The sequence below is a fragment of the Lissotriton vulgaris genome, chromosome 1_1 (assembly GCF_964263255.1).
Source record: "Lissotriton vulgaris chromosome 1_1, aLisVul1.2, whole genome shotgun sequence".
Lineage (NCBI taxonomy): Eukaryota > Metazoa > Chordata > Amphibia > Caudata > Salamandridae > Lissotriton > Lissotriton vulgaris.
Genome location: NC_141685.1, coordinates 97,557,396 through 97,575,654, shown reverse-complemented (window position 1 = coordinate 97,575,654; position 18,259 = coordinate 97,557,396).

Here is an 18,259-nt window from a genome sequence, read left to right as displayed (position 1 = left end):
TTCTGTCGGATGTAAAGAGATTTAAATTACTTAAATGGAAAATACCGGAATGTGCATATTCAATTTTTAGTTGATTGTAAAAGCATCTCATTTATTACTATTGTTGAAACTTATGAAGACATATTTAAGACACATTTAACAATACATAGATCTTTGCATAAAAGTTCCTTTGAATACGCCACATCCTATTTATTTTAGCAAAGGTGTTCATAGAGTAACTTAACAAAAAAAGGGCGTTTGCACTGCACACATATACTAGTTACAGGTTTAGGTAGATTCATATGGTCACGGTTTTGTTAAAACAAGAACAGCTCTTGGAGTAAGAGTTGGATCAGGAAGACTCAAGACAGCCAGGTGGACATCAGGATGTTGTGCCATACATCAAATCTTATTGTTCATGGAGGTGCCTGGTTTCAATCCCTACTAACTCTTTTTTCAGGAGAATTATCTTTGCTGTAGTCTCAAAGCCTGATTACGGGGACCTTTTGTGCGCTGATTTTGGGTGGGGCCCTTGTGGCATTAAAGGGCTCTATCTGGACCATGTAGGCCCTGCATCATGTATCGATCCTCTCCCCATATAAGGTCCCTGTCCAATCTAAAATGGTGGTGCTTCTAAGACTCTAGGAATCTAGATATTGACATAGGACTTGGCATGTCCTTCTTATGGACATGAAAGAAGGACTATCATGTTCTATAGCTTCTAAGTATTTCCAAGATGGTGGCCATCTTAGAATTATTTTGTTTACTAATTATGCTTAGATTTCCAGACTGGCTCGATCTATCGAATTTCCAAGTGCATCCTAGGTCACTGTTCATCCCTCTAATCTGGATTCTATCTTCCTAATTGCATAATCAAGTTTCACCTAATGTATTTCAACTTCCCTTTTTTATATTTGCAGCTGGGCCCTCTCTTCGGGATTTGCTGATTTCGTCCTCGTAATCGCATGCATATTGGCCTCTTTGGCTTAACGCTACGCTCTCCACTTCTGAAATGCAGAGCTACAACGTGTTTACAAGAATACGGTGCAGCCCTGCATTTCTCCCTGTGCTGGGGCTAAATTTAGCTGCCTAGCACCAATGCAGGCAGCCTTGTATCATAGTGCAAGGGTGCCTGCGTTGAGGGGAACAGGCCTGACAAGTACCATGCATCAGGGGTTAGACTAACACATTTCAATGTGGTGGTCCGCATCACCATACTGAAGTGCAAAGTCACAAATTTTTATGGCTTTCTGAGCTGTCAAGTTCTGGAGCGCTGCTATAATAATTAGAAGTCAAACTGAGCAAAGCTGGCAGCGCACATTTAGGGGTTCTGGTTTAGCTACATTCAGGCATGGCACTTCGATCCATCACGTACCATGGACATCCGGTGATTCTGGGCAAATCATTCAATATCCCAGTGCCTAACAAAAATGAATGTGTTCATCTGTAGCGCAACTGGTGCTCATATAAAGCACTATGATCCCCGATAACTTCGGGTCGAGTGCGAGCTTAATGAAACTCCGAAAAAATTGTAGGGGACAATCCTATTCCAACTCTAATGCTAACCCTATGAAGCACGCTCCAACTTTAGGGCTACTTACACAAAGACGGACTGTAATCCAAGTCACAGAGTTTCAAACCCACAACTTCCTGAATTAAGCCTAAAGGAGGTTCTGGCGGTGCCCGACCAAAAGAACCAGTGGAGGCAAAGTTGCGTGAAGTTGGGGGTGGTTTCCTAGGGTCAGCTCAAACTGCAGCTGTTTAACCCCTTCGATGCTGATGACGGAACGGTTCCGTCATCAGCGTCGGTTGAGCTGTGCTGATGACGGAACCGTTCTGTCATGACTCCGCCCGCGCAAGACGGAGTCAGCATGGGCGGGGAATTCGCGCCGCACGGATGCGGTTAAGGAACGCAACTCTTCCCCCTTCAAGAGATTGACATCAGCCGCTTCCTAGTGGTTTATGTACTGTCTAATTATTTTAAGGGGCTGAGCAACCCCTGGTCATAAGCACTGAATGCCCATGCTCTTCCAGAACAAGGGCTGTCTGTCCCCTGTCAACACTCAGCATTTCTGTAAGGAACCGGTTACGTTTCAGCCCCACACGGGACCACACTGGTCCTCGTGGATCTCTAGGACCAAACACTCTGGTCCTGTGATCGGGGTCGATCAGCAGCCCTAGTTTTGTTGTTTTTGCCTGAAGTGTTCACCCCCATGTCTGCTAAAGGTGGGTTTATGAGAGAGAGTTTAGTGTTCACTGGCCAGACGCCTACAGGTGCTGCTGGAGAGGGTGTAGAATAGGGTGGGTTTAACAGGCATGATGAGGAACGGCTGACCTTCTCCATGGAGCGGCGCTGTTAGCAGATAAATGTAGATACTCTTACTAGCAGTACGAACAGTGGCACATAAGGCTTGGCATCACCATCATCGTTCCTTTGTAAAGCGTACATGTTTCTATTACTTTCATGTTTTACATCTTAAACCTTGATTTCCAAACTTGTGCTGAATATACTCAGCCAAAAGCCCATCTAGACATGGTTGGAGGGGACCTGATCCAGTCACTTATTGCAATTGTGAGGATGATTAAGTGATAATAAACAGGTTTGACATTAAAATCCATCGGCTTTGAGTCTCTGTGCCCTTCCCTTTAAGATTTGACTAATCAACAGTGTTACATCAGGCCCCTCACAACTCTCCGATGAGGAACACCCTAGACCAGGGGTCTTAAAACCTTTTAATGCCATGCCCCCAACTCCACAGCGATCGTCAGGTGCCCCTCAGAATGTTTCACAATTATTCTATCCAATTGACAATGTTTAAATATGTCTAGATTCATTTAAACATTACAGTTAAGTACTGTTTTAAGAATGCAATCAAATACATGATTGGCAAACATACTGTTCTGGTCAGGCAGGCTTTAATATAGCCTTATGACATGCTGACGAAGGCCTGCGTCTCGGGCCTGTAACAGGTTCAGGGCCTTTAACGACCGGTATATCGAGAGGCAGAAGGGCTATAAGGCAATTAGAAGATTCCACCCACTAAGGCAGAGGTCTTCAAACTTTTTGATGCCGAGACCCCCTTGTCAAAAGTTTTTAGGTGTAAGGACCCCCTCCTGACAAAAAAGTCTAGAACCTGTTACTCATCATCAATAACCATAAACGCCCGCAATTCCCCTGGCAAATCATTTTTACGGTGGAGAAATAATATTAAACACTTTCTTTTGTAAATGTTTTCCACCTCTAGGTAGCTACGTATAAAATAACGGGTAGCTTAAATGAAAAATAAATGTAAAAAGTTGTTACTCAGTGGAAAATGCACAATAGTACAATGTGAAACTATTTAAGATGAATGTATACGAACAATGTTTTTCGAAATAATATTGAATAAGTTTACAGACTGAACATATGAGACTGTAAATAAACATTAATGAAGCCTGAGGAAGTAGTGGGTAGTGGTGTTCAGTGTCTCAATCACGCCTGTAATTTTCACTCTATAATGGGCACCTACGCTCTTTCTCGCTCCATCTTTCATCGGAATATCTGACACCTATTCTGTTTCTACTTCAGCACTGTTTTTTCAGTCACTCTGGAATGCACTTTTTCATATCTCCTTCACGTCGTAACTCATCACAAAAACACTAAGAACTCACTCGCCTGTAAGCACTGTGTAGGAGAGTAGGGTCTGCTATCCTATGGTCACCCCAAATTTTTGCTTTTTGCTTCACTGGTTTATGACTTAATGTGGCTGTGGGCCTGCTAATCAGACCCACAGCCTGCTGTTCTCTCTCTAAATTACTGCCAATGCACTCTAGGTGCATTACGAATTGGAACTGGTTCACCTTATTGGCCCCTGTAACAGTGTACCCTAGGTACCCAGGGCATAGGTGTTTCCAAGGCCTACCAGGGGCTGCAGCATGTATTGTGCCACCCCTGGCCTGGCCTCCATATTTGACACAACTGGCTTATCACTCAGCTGGGGTAAGTTGGTGTGATCACCTCTTGCTTAGGTGTAGTATTCCTATACCTAACCTAAACTGGACACATATGTTCCTATCAGCCACTCCTATGGAAGGCCTCATCAATCCTGGAGGCAGAGTGCTTGGAAATATGTGAGATGGTGCTCTAGCATGAGCTGAGCCTGTCTGCAGCTGTTGGGAACAACTCCCTTAGCTGTTCCGGGATATTGCCATACCATATACTCTTAAGTGCATTATAATCCTCGCGGTTATATGCTAACTTTAGTTTGGCTTTATCAAAACATGTCGAGTAAGGTGTCATACGATTTGGAATACTATCCCCTCGACAGTTCTGTCGACGGGGATAGCATTCCACCCTTCTAGAGGGACACGACATGTACGAAGCCTTAACCCCGGTTAAAGTTAACCAGAGCGTCAGCATCACAAAATGGATGCTGCCACCACAGACACAAGTCTGACCTCCTGCTGCTGGGAGTCCTTCCAGCGAGGGAGGCTTGGACAAAGGGTTTCCGGCCTTGGGAGGTGCGAGCACCACCCCAGACAGGATTTTGTGTATTGGGTAGGATTGGGCTGAATAGATTGAGACATGCCCGGGGCACACAAGGTGTTCCCGTGTATAAGCCAGTCCAAACCGGTCCTGGGACTTTCCAGACCCAGGCCTGGCGAGGAGCTGGACAAAGGAAAGGGGGTGTAACCGCCCCCTTCCTGGTCCCACCCAGAGGAGGGACCTAGCAGGTGATCCACCCCTCAGATTGGGAATAAGAGTGGGAGCAGTGCCATAGCACCTGAGATCATCCTGAAATCAACTTGAAACTAAGAAGACGACTGGACTTTGACATTCTGCTGCTCAGAAGACTGAAGAGTATCTCCCTTGTGGCCTAGGAGTGGCCACCCTGTGAACACAGGTACCAACCAGCAACTCGATGTCTGCTTTGCCGCTGCCTCCCGCCGGAGCCCGAGCCCAGAGCCTGACAAGACCCAGACTCCCAGACTTCTCACAGCCCGATCCACAGTCCCTGCAAAGAAGGGACCCGTGGAGGCACCGAGAGACGTGGGACCGGACCTCTTGGAAGACCCCCGAAAAGCTGACTGCCCAGCATCCGAGGCACCCTCGACGTTGTGCTTTGGGGACTGAGAAGCCCCACCACCGAGCAGCCCTTGCACAGAAGATCATGCCCCCAGCATCTCCACGATCTGTGTGGGGCCCTTTTGCATCGTGCCATTCGACGCGCCATCCCGGCCACTAGCCACGTGGTCAGCGGCCATCTTGGCGACGAAACCTACAAACTACACTGCGGGTCTGGTTGCTCCAGACTTGCCCTCGCTCCTGTAAAAGGGAGCACCCGCTCTGACCTTGCTGGTCTGAGTGATAAACCTTTTTTGATTCCTGCGTGGCTTGCATTAGCCAAGGCCTGTTTGCTCCAATCAAGTTACCGACACCGCCAACAGCGAGAAGCCTACGTGGGACAGCTCGTGATCGACTCCTGGATGTCCTTGACCTCCTCGTGCCACGTGGCTGCAGAGAGAAGCTACACCTCAACGCCTGTTTACACCCGACATCTCCTGGTTCCAATCTGGTTCCGCGGTAGTCACTGGTTAGTGACTTTGAACATTGTCCCCTCTGCTTTCAAGTATTCACGACATCAGATCCACCCTTGGATCCACCGGAACTCTTCACATCGAGCCGCCTGCAGCATCTTCAGCCCCAAGCACCATCGACCAGCGTGACGAAACCCGACACTACTTCGACCCTATGCACCCGCGTCCTGTGGGTGAGGTAACTCAGCAACGGCGGTGTTCTCACACTGGTACACACCTCTAGTGTCTGTGTCTTAAGTTTCACTCCTCTAGGTCACTCGGAAGGTTCCTATCTAACTAACTTTATAACTTTTACGCACCATAGACATTGCATTGGTGAGTGCGTGCACTTTAAACACTGCACCTGAGTCCCGCAGGCCTTTCCTGACTTAGTCACTGCTAGTCCCGATCAGCTCCAGCGATTCCCAAGGCCCTAGGCCTATTTCCTTTTCGATTGGTATCTCTTATACCACTTTCTTAGTATATGGTTTAGGTGGCCACTAGGGCTCATCCATATTGTGCAACTTTTGTATATTTCAATTGTGTTTTGTTTAACGCTTGTGCTTCTGTGCTCATAAAGAGTTCAGGGGATATTTGTAGTTAATAAATATATATATATATTTTCAATATATATCTGTGTGGTGTCCTTTCATTTGGTATTCAAGGGGGTTGTATATGGTAAAACAGCTTGCTTCACCTGCCTTTCAGAGTTTAGCCTAAGACTGCTTTGTCCACGTTACCACTAGGATAACTGGTCTATAAGGTTGACTTACAGCCGATCATCATAAGGGTTGCTTGGCATGGTACAAGGTGATCACTAGAACTAGTGAGCATCATATACCAGGCCAACTTCTCACATTGGTGATCAGCGGATTGGGATCTGAGCTTGCTGTTTGTTTTACCATTACAATCTTTGAGATTATCATTTGAAAGATCATACAGGTACCTGCTAGGTACATATAAAAACAAGACTAGTATACTTAAGTTCTACTGAACTTAGTTGTTGTAGAGGATAGGGAGTAGCACACCCTGACTACAACTACTAGATAGGTTTAGTCGGTAAACACCAGTGTAGGTAGATTGCAACATATCCACCCACACTAGACCAATGTCTGGGGCAGAGGGTTCCACTGGGAATGTCTCTGTTAAGAGTGACCCTCCAAAGGCACCATCCAGATTTGCTATATTTTCCTTTAAGGAACTAAGGCAGCTTTGTTCCTTAAGAGGTCTGAAGACAGGGCCATCCCCTACTACAGACCACCTTAGAGAGCTCTTAGACCAGTCTGAGGCTCTAAAGACCTCTAAAGCAGACCCCATAGGGACTGCTGATGAAGGCTCTCCTTCTGAAGATGACACTACTGATGCCCCTGTCCCCATTGTCCAGGTAGATGAGGGTGACCAAGTCACTGGAGCTCCTCAGGTAGATGAGGAGGAGGAAGAAGAAGAGGAGACAGAAGGGGGGAGCAGTGATTCTGATGATGGCAGAAATAGTCAGGTGTTAGTCAGCAGGCTTAACCAGGCTAACTTAAGTGTGTTTGGGACTGAAGCAAGGATGACCTTGCCCAGGCACCCAGGTGGACTTAACCAGGAGCATAGGAGGAGGAAGAATCACTCAGGTGACTCCAATACCTCCCAGGCTTCTAGAGGTTCTCATGGTCACTCCAGAAGGGAGATGACTAGCCCTCAGAGAAGGGAACATGAGGCCAAAATGAGAGAGGCTGAGCTTAGGATCCAGAGACAAGAATAAGAAGTTGCCCTGGCCCAAGAGAAACTTGCTAGAGCAAGACAGCCTAGAGAGAGTGGGGTAATAGAACCCACTGGTGGCAGCATTATCCACAAGGATAAAGACAGGTCTTTTGATAACAGAAACCTGAGTAAGACTGTGCCCCCCTACAAAGCTGGGGATGATGTCCACAAATGGATGACTGCACTCGAGAGAGCCTGCAAGGTACAGCAGATCCCTCAGGAGCAGTGGGCAGCAATCTTGTGGCTCTCCTTTGAAGGTAGAGGCCGAGACAGACTCCTCACGGTTAGTGATGGGGATTCTAGAAACTACCTGGTCCTGAAGAGTGCTCTGATTGATGGGTTAGGCTTAACCACTGAACAGTACAGGTTAATGTTCAGAGACACCCAGAAGACACAGACTCAGGACTGGTCTGAATTTGTTGAGTGTGCCACTAAGGCTCTGGAGGGATGGTTGCTGGGAAGCAAGGTTACAGACTATGAAGGATTGTACAATTTGCTGATGAGAGAACACATTTTAAATAGTTGTCAGAACCAGCAGTTGCATCAACATTTGGTTGACTCAGATTTGACCTCTCCCCAAGAATTGGGAAAGAGGGCAGATAAATGGGTTAGAACCAGAGTTATGCAAAAGAACCAGAACCAGGACCAGGGTGGTGACCAGAAGAAAACAGAACAGAAGGGTGGGGAGCAGAAAGCTAAAGACCAGAAGTCTTCAACAGGGCCCCAAACTAATACAGAGGGTGGGTCCCAAACTTCCAAGAAGAAGAAGAAAGAAGGTCAAAGAAAACCCTGGTGTAGTACTTGTAAAAACACCTCTCACTGGACAAGTGAGTGTAAAAAGGGTGGACCCCCCAACACTGCAGCCCCTAAGGCACCTGCACCCACTAGTACAGCTAGCAGTGTTGGTCCACAAACTAAGGGGGTAGTGGGTATCACCTTGGGAACTGAAGGAGATTCTGACCTAGTCAGAACCCTTACACAGGCTGTTCTGGTTTGTGAGGGGGACATAGATTTGGCCCCTACCATCAATCCCAGTAATCTGGGCAAATAGAGACAGACGCCTTTGATTAATGACAAAGTGGCTCAAGCATACAGGGACACATGTGCCAGTGTCACTATGGTGACACCTAGCTTTGTGGACCCTGGACAATACGTGCCAGGTGATAATTACCTGGTGACCAATGCCAGCAATGTCACCACTACCCATAGTGTGGCAATTGTTAACTTTTCCTGGGGAGGGGTAACTGGCCTACAAAGAGTTGTGGTTAGTGCTGATCTCCCAGTTGAATGTTTGTTGGGCAATGGCCTGGAGAGCTCTCTATGGTCAGAAGTTGAGTACAGGACTCATGCAGAGATGTTAGGGATATCATCACATGTCCTTGCTGTGACCAGGTCACAGGCCAAAAAGTGCCTCTCTGAACCTCAGGTCTTGGATCCTGGAACAATGGACCAAGCACCTTCCAAGAAGAAAGACAGGAGGGTAAAGGCTGTGCCTTCCCAACTGCCTACAAGTGAGGATCAGCCTTCACAGGAAGCTGGTCTTGAGACCCCTGAAGGAACTGTCTCTGAAGAACTTGAACCTGACCAGGTTGAGTTTCTGGGTACAGGGGGACCTTCTAGGGCAGACTTGGGGCAGGCTCAGTTAACCTGTCCTTCTCTTGAACCCCTCAGACAGCAGGCTTCTGCTGAGGCTGCTGGGAATGCACAAGGTGCCCATAAAGTTTATTGGGATGATGGACTCCTTTATACAGAGGCTAGAGACCCCAAGCCTGGTGCGACCAGGAGGCTGGTTATACCTCTGCAATTTAGGGGTTTCCTTCTCACCTTGGCCCATGATAGTACTTTAGCAGGACACGTAGGCCAGAATAAGACTTGGGACAGGCTTGTCCCTCACTTTCACTGGCCTCACATGTCTGAAGACACCAAGGAGTTTTGTCGCTCCTGTGTAACCTGCCAAGCCAGTGGTAAAGTAGGTAGCACCACAAAGGCCCCCCTGATACCACTACCTGTGGTGGGGGTTCCCTTTGAAAGAGCGGGGATTGATATTGTAGGTCCAATGGATCCCCCTACAGCATCTGGGAACAGATTCATACTGGTGGTGGTGGACCATGCCACCAGGTACCCAGAGGCAATTCCACTTAGGACCACAACAGCTCCTGTTGTGGCCAGGGCCTTACTTGGAGTTTTCTCCAGAGTGGGGTTTCCTAAGGAGGTAGTATCTGATAGAGGTGCCAACTTCATGTCAGGATACTTGACAGCTATGTGGAAGGAATGTGGTGTCAACTACAAGTTCACCACTCCTTATCATCCACAATGTAATGGGCTTGTTGAAAGGTTTAACAAGACCCTAAAGGGTATGATCAAAGGATTACCAGAAAAGCTCAGGCGGAGATGGGACATCCTTCTACCCTGCCTTTTGTTTGCTTACAGAGAGGTCCCTCAAAAGGGGGTTGGCTTCAGCCCCTTTGAATTGTTGTTTGGGCACCCTGTAAGAGGACCTCTATGTCTGGTGAGGGAAGGATGGGAGTTATCTCTCAAAAAGCCTAAGCAAGACATAGTGGACTATGTACTTGGTCTCCGCTCCAGGATGGCTGAGTATATGGAAATGGCATCCAAAAACCTTGAGGCTAGCCAAGAATTACAAAAAGCTTGGCATGACCAAAAGGCTGTCTTGATTGAGTATCAGCCAGGAAGGAAGGTATGGGTGTTGGAGCCAGTGGCCCCAGCAGCACTCCAAGACAAATGGTCTGGACCCCATACAATTCTTGAGAAAAAGGGAGAGGTTACCTACTTGGTGGACCTAGGAACTCCCAGGAGCCCCCACAGGGTGCTCCATGTCAACAGGGAAGGCATATGTCAACAGGGAAGACATGGGCTTGCTCATGGCTACAGATGAGGGAAAGGAGGAAGAGAGTGACCCTCTCCCAGACCTGCTCACTCAGAACCCTGAGGATGGCTCAGTTGATGGTGTGGCCTTAGATGGCAGCCTCACTGAACATCAGCAACATGACTGTAGACAAGTTTTGCAGGCATACAGGCATATGTTCTCCTTGACACCCAGTCAGACTAACTGGTGTACCCATGTGGTGGACACTGGTGACAGTCTTCCTGTAAAAAGCAAGATTTACAGGCAACCTGACCACGTCAGGGACTGTATAAAGACTAAGGTGCAAAAGATGCTGGAATTAGGTGTTATTGAGCCTTCAGAGAGCCCCTGGGCTGGCCCAGTGGTTCTGGTCCCCAAACCTCACACCAAAGATGGCAAGAGAGAGATGAGGTTCTGTGTGGATTACAGAGGACTCAATGCTGTCACCAGGACAGATGCACACCCTATTCCAAGGGCAGATGAGCTCATTGACAAGTTGGCTTCTGCCAAATATTTGAGCACATTTGACTTGACAGCTGGCTACTGGCAAATCAGGTTAGCTGAGGAGTCTAAAGCCAAAACTGCATTTTCTACCCCAAGTGGGCATTATCAATTTGTGGTGATGCCCTTTGGTTTGAAAAATGCACCTGCCACCTTCCAAAGGTTGGTGAATCAAGTCCTTACTGGGTTGGATGAGTTTTGCGGAGCATATCTGGATGATATTGCTGTCTTCAGCTCCACCTGGGAGGATCACCTGGTCCACCTGAAGGAAGTGTTTGAGGCTCTGCAGAAGGCAGGCCTCAATATCAAGGCAACAAAGTGCCAGATAGGGCAGAGTAAGGTTGTATACCTGGGCCACCTTGTAGGTGGAGGCCAAGTTCAACCACTGGAGAGTAAGATCCAGACCATCAAGAACTGGTCCCCTCCAACTACCCAGACTCAGGTCAGAGCTTTCTTGGGCCTGACTGGGTACTACAGGAAGTTTGTTAAGAACTATGGGTCCATTGTGACTCCTCTTAATGATCTGACATCCAAGAAGATGCCCAAAAAGGTTCAGTGGACAGTAAACTGTCAAAAGGCATTTGATGACCTGAAGAAGGCCATGTGCTCTGCACCTATCCTGAAGAGTCCTGACTACTCAAGAGAGTTCATTGTCCAAACAGATGCTTCTGAGTTGGGACTGGGAGCAGTGCTTTCACAGCTTAATGTAGATGGTCAAGACCAGCCATTTACTTTTATTAGCAGAAGGCTGACCGCCAGAGAAAAACGTTGGTCAGCCATTGAGAGGGAGGCCTTTGCTGTGGTGTGGGCCCTGAAGAAAATGAGACCATACTTGTTTGGCACTCACTTCAAGATTCAGACCGACCATAAGCCCCTCTTATGGCTTAATCAGATGAAGGGTGAAAACCCCAAACTACTCAGGTGGTCCATTTCCCTACAGGGGATGGACTTTACAGTGGAGCACCACCCAGGGACTGACCATGGCAACGCAGATGGTCTCTCCAGGTACTTCCACTTATAACATGAAGACACAACTGGTCAAGGTTATTCTAATGTCCCTGCGTTTGGGGGGGGTTGTGTAGGAGAGTAGGCTCTGCTATCCTATGGTCACCCCAAATTTTTGCTTTTTGCTTCACTGGTTTATGGCTTAATGTGGCTGTGGGCCTGCTAATCAGACCCACAGCCTGCTGTTCTCTCTCTAAATTACTGCCAATGCACTCTAGGTGCATTACGAATTGGAACTGGTTCACCTTATTGGCCCCTGTAACAGTGTACCCTAGGTACCCAGGGCATAGGTGTTTCCAAGGCCTACCAGGGGCTTCAGCATGTATTGTGCCACCCCTGGCCTGGCCTCCATATTTGACACAACTGGCTGATCACTCAGCTGGGGTAAGTTGGTGTATTCACCTCTTGCTTAGGTGTAGTATTTCTATACCTAACCTAAACTGGACACATATGTTCCTATCAGCCACTCCTATGGAAGGCCTCATCAATCCTGGAGGCAGAGTGCTTGGAAATATGTGAGATGGTGCTCTAGCATGAGCTGAGCCTGTCTGCAGCTGTCCGGAACAACTCCCTTAGCTGTTCCGGGATATTGCCATGCCATATACTCTTAAGTGCATTAAAATCCTCGCTGTTATATGCTAACTTTGGTTTGGCTTTATCAAAACATGTCGAGTAAGCTGTCATACTATTTGGAATACTATCCCCTCGACAGTTCTTCTAGAGGGACACGACATGTACGTAGCCTTAACCCCGGTTAAAGTTAACCAGAGCCTCAGCATCACAAAATGGATGCTGCCACCACAGACACAAGTCTGACCTCCTGCTGCTGGGAGTCCTTCCAGCGAGGGAGGCTTGGACAAAGGGTTTCCTGCCTTGGGAGGTGCGAGCACCACCCCAGACAGGATTTTGTGTATTGGGTAGGACAGGGCTGAATAGATTGAGACATGCCTGGGGCACACAAGGTGTCCCCATGCATAAGCCAGTCCAAAGCGGTCCTGGGACTTTCCAGACCCAGGCCTGGCGAGGAGCTGGACAAAGGAAAGGGGGTGTAACCACCCCCCTTCCTGGTCCCACCCAGAGGAGGGACCTAGCAGGTGATCCACCCCTCAGATTGGGAATAAGAGTGGGAGCAGTGCCATAGCACCTGAGATCATCCTGAAATTAACTTGAAACTAAGAAGACGACTGGACTTCGACATTCTGCTGCTCAGAAGACTGAAGAGAATCTCCCTTGTGGCCTAGGAGTGGCTAGCCTGTGAACTTAGGTACCAACCAGCAACTCGACGTCTGCTTTGCCGCCAACCCCCGCCGGAGCCTGAGCCCAGAGCCTGACAAGACCCAGACTTCCAGACTTCTCACAGCCCGATCCACAGTCCCTGCAAAGAAGGGACCCGTGGAGGCACCGAGAGACGTGGGAGCAGACCTCTTGGAAGACCCCCGAAAAGCTGACTGCACAGCATCCGAGGCACCCTCGACATTGTGCTTTGGGGACTGAGAAGCCCCACCACCGAACAGCCCTTGCACCGAAGATCAGCCCCCCAGCATCTCCACGATCTGCATGGGGCCCTTTTGTATCGTGCCACTCGACGCGCCATCCCGGCCACTAGCCACGTGGTCAGCGGCCATCTTGGCAACGAAACCTACAAACTACAGTGCGGTCTGGTTGCTCCAGTCTTGCCCTCGCTCCTGTAAAAGGGAGCACCCGCTCTGACCTTGCTGGCCCGAGTGATAAGCCTTTTTCGATTCCTGCGTGACTTCCATTAGCCAAGGCCTGTTTGCTCCAATCAAGTTGCCGACACCGCCAACAGCGAGAAGCCTGCGTGGGACTGCTCGTGATCGACTCCTGGACGTCCTCGACCTCCTCGTGCCACGTGGCTGCAGAGAGAAGCTACACCTCAACGCCTGTTTGCACCCGACATCGCCTGGTTCCAATCTGGTTCCACGGTAGTCACTGGCTAGTGACTTTGAACATTGTCCCCTCTGCTTTCAGGTCTTCACGACATCAGATCCACCCTTGGATCCACCGGAACTCTTCACATCGAGCCGCCTGCAGCATCTTCAGCTCCAAGCACCATCGACCAGCGTGACGAAACCCGACACTACTTTGACCCTATGCACTCGCGTTCTGTGGGTGAGGTAACTCAGCAACGCCGGTGTTCCCACACTGGTACACACCTCTAGTGTCTGTGTCTTAAGTTTCAGTCCTCTAGGTCACTGGGAAGGTTCCTATCTAACTAACTTTATAACTTTTACGCATCATAGACATTGAATTGGTGAGTGCGTGCACTTTAAACACTGCACCCGAGTTCCGCGGGCCTTTCCCGACTTAGTCACTGCTAGTCCTAATCAGCTCCAGCGATTCCCAAGGCCCTATGCCTATTTCCTTTTCGATTGGTATCTCTTATACCACTTTCTTAGTATATGGTTTAGGTGGCCCCTAGGGCTCATCCATATTGTGCAACTTTTGTATATTTCAATTGTGTTTTGTTTAACGCTTGTGCTTCTGTGCTCATAAAGAGTTCAGGGGATATTTGTAGTTAATAAATATATATATATATTTTCAATATATATCTGTGTGGTGTCCTTTCATTTGGTATTCAAGGGGGTTGTATATGGTAAAACAGCTTGCTTCACATGCCTTTCAGAGTTTAGCCTAAGACTGCTTTGTCCACGTTACCACTAGGATAACTGGTCTATAAGGTTGACTTACAACCAATCATCATAAGGGTTGCTTGGCATGGTACAAGGTGATCACTAGAACTAGTGAGCATCATATACCAGGCCAACCTCTCACACAATGCATTTTCTTTGACCACGCTATGTCAATATTTAGGCAACTGTTTACCTCCTTCACACGCTCATTTGTACAGAATTACATTTGAAACTGGAATGCTATAACTTTTCTTCTTCAGAGAGGCCATGGACTGAATGGTCATGTATTCTGAACACCTACATGACACCACTGACGGCCACTGTGAGAAACTCACACTGCTTTGAACAAGGCACTCCAGGGCTCTCAGTTGTGGCCTGCAAACACTCTTACAGAAGGCATGATTAAGTAGTGAAATATACACAGGTAAATTGACAAATTTCAAGACAGCAGAACGTAAGGAAAGTTTGTAGTTGCGTGGTTCTGACCTCTGACTTCCATCCCATTTTCCCCTCGGTGAGACCGGCCCCCTATACCCATCCCCCCACCAGCCCAGCTCGCATTTTTCCTAGTGGACGCACTGCATGAACAGGCCTGCTGGGCTCAGTTAAGCTGGCACTTGCCTCCCGCAGAGCCTGACTGCTTCCTATATGTCGTGGTTGCCAAGACCCATCCTCCTTCATCAACTGGTGATGAGTATGCAGGATATGTTTGCTTCTGAGCAGCTCCCAGTGCGAGGCTTTTTCTGGTATTACCGCTCGGAGCTAATGCCATTAAGCAATCTTTGTTGTGTGTACCGACAAGAAGGCTGGTGAATGCGCGCCCCCCCCTCCCATGACCCCACGGCCCCTCTGGGGATCGCGCCCCACAGATTGAAGACCTCTGCACTAAGGGTAGAATGTTCTAAATTAAAAAGTGAAAAAACATGAAGACAAACATTGGAATATTGGAGCTCCGGACTTATACCAGCAATTTCAAGCCATTTAAGGGCTTTAATACAGTGAAAATGTATCTCAATACATAACTGTTGGCAAATTGCCGCTTTGCTATCATTTTATCCTCCCCTCCGGAGTCAGCAACAAGGTGATTCAGAAATGTTTGACCTTTTTATTCTGTACACTGCAGTAAAAGCTAGGGACAGCTGTCTTGTTCACAAACCAAACTACCTTTTAAATTAGTTTGAGCATCCCCAGTGCCCTCCGCCTAGTTTGAGAAACCAGTTCTCCGTGAACACCCACCACGTCATACAGGACAGGGAACCAAGTCGATAGTGAGTCATCTTTCTTTACTTGAATATCATTGGTTCACAAAGCCTTCCATTAAAAGACGTGAAGCACAGGTCTTTGTATCACAAGTAGCACTTCTCTCTCCATCAACACAGGAGAGCTAGTCCCATGTCAAAGAAACCTTGTCAGTCATGTGAACGCCAAAAGCAGAGCCATTCTGACAGCAGTCACACTGTCGAGAGAAGACTCCCCTCTAATGCCACCTGTGCCAGACTCCCTGCTGACAACAGTCACAGTGTCGAGACAGAACCCTCTTCTAATGCCACCTGTGCCATACTCCCTGCTGACAGCAGTCACGCTGTTGAGACAGGACCCCCTTCTAATGCCACCTGTGCCAGACACCTGCTGACAGCATTCACACTATCGAGACAGAGCCCCCTTCTAATGCCACCTGTCCCAGACTCCCTGCTGACAACAGTCACGGTGTCAAGACAGGACCCCCATCTAATGCCACCTGTGCCAGACTCCCTGCTGACAGCGGTCACACTGTCGAGACAGTACCCCCTTCTAATGCCACCTCCGCCAGACCACCTGCTGACAGCAGTCCCACTGTCGAGAGAGGACCCCCTTCTAATGCCACCTGTGCCATACTCCCTGCTGAGGGCAGTCACACTGTCGAGCGAGGACCCCCTTCTAATGCCACCTCTGCTAGACTCCCTGCTGGCAGCACAAATTATCTTGAGTTTAGGGGCGCAATATCATTTCTTTAAAATCAGCAGTAAAATGCCAAAATCCAAATCAATTTTTTATTCTATTACATATCTTAAAAACATGCCTTTCTTTTTAATATGTAAAACTTAGTCATTATTGTGTACATTTTATAGCAACGTGATTGTTTCTACCTTTATATTATTTTTGTGCAATCAATCTTTTTTTTTCATTTCTTTTGTGGAACAATCATGTCAAAATTCGGCTCCATTAGCCATCAAAAAATCGTCGTCCAAGAATGTAAAATGGTGATTTTGCTTAACTATCACACAACATGCGGCTCAGTGACTTTTATAAATGATTCCTCACTCTCCTGAAAAGAAGCCGCGTGCTCATCCTGTCTATCACACAGTATGCAGGTTGGAGACTTTCATTATTAATCTGCATCTGGTGAACAGACACTGTGTGATCAGCCTGGCTATCTCACAGCTGCAGGTCTGTGACCTTCATTATTGATCCTGCACTCTTCTGAAGTGTGCTCGGCCTGGCTATCACACAGCTGCAGCTCTGTGACCTTCATTATTGATGCTGCACTCTTCTGAAGTGTGCTCGGCCTGGCTATCACACAGCTGCAGCTCTGTGACCTTCATTATTAATCCTGCACTCTTCTGGAGTGAAGTACTCAGCCTGGCTATCTCACAGCTGGAGTTCTGCGACCGTCATTATTGATCCTGCACTCTTCTGAAGTATGGCCGGCCTGGCTATCACACAGCTGCAGCTCTTTGACCTTCATTACTGATCCTGCACTCTTCTGGAGTGAAGTACTCAGCCTGGCTATCTCACAGCTGGTGTTCTGCGACCTTCATTATTGATCCTGCACTCTTCTGAAGTGTGCTCGGCCTGGCTATCACACACCTGCAGCTCTTTGACCTTCATTATTGATCCTGCACAATATTCAAAGCCCTCTCCAATCTCGCGCCTGCCTTTATTTCTTGTAGCCTGAAGCGGTATATACTCACGAGAAACCTTCGATCTTCTGCCGATAACCTTCTGCTTATCCCTTAAATCCGTCGCAAAAAACATGGCGGCCTCCGTTTCTCTTTTTTAGCCCCCAAATTCTGAAACTCCCTTCCGTCCTCTTTTCGGCACTGCCCTACCTATGAGTGTTTTCGTAGGACACTGAAGACGTTTCTCTATCAGTTAGCATTTGAGTAAACCTCTGCCCTTGCCCTCCGCATCTGTTATGAGCGCCAAGAAACCGTTTCGGTGAATGTGCGCGGTATAAAATATTTTAACATAACATAACATAACTGCTCTCTTCTGGAGTGAAGTACTCAGCCTGGCTATCTCACAGCTGGTGTTCTGCGACCTTCATTATTTATCCTGCGCTCTTCTGAAGTGTGCTCGGCCTGGCTATCACACTGCTTCAGCTCTGCGACCTTCATTATTGATCCTGCACTCTTCTGAAGTGTGCTCGGCCTGGCTTTCACACAGCTGCAGGTCTGTGACCTTCATTATTGATCCTGCAATCTTCTGAAGTGAAGCCTTTTGCTCGGCCTGGATATCACACAGCTGCAGCTCTGTAACCTTCATTATTGATCCTGCACTCTTCTGAAGTGTGCTCGGCCTGGCTTTCACACAGCTGCAGCTCTGTGACCTTCATTATTGATCCTGCACTCTTTTGAAGTGTGCTTGGCCTGGCTATCACACAGCTGCAGCTCTGTGACCTTCATTATTGATCCTGCACTCTTCTGAAGTGTGCTCGGCCTGGCTATCACTCAGCTGCAGCTCTGTGACCTAAATTATTGATCCTACACTCTTCTGAAGTGTGCTCGGCCTGGCTTTCACACAGCTGCAGCTCTGTGACCTTGATTATTGATGCTACACTCTTCTGAAGTGTGCTCGGCCTGGCTATCACACAGCTGCAGCTCTGCGACCTTCATTATTGATCCTGCACTCTTCTGAAGTGTTCTCGGCGTGTTTGTCACACAGCTGCAGCTCTGTGACCTTCGTTACTGATCCT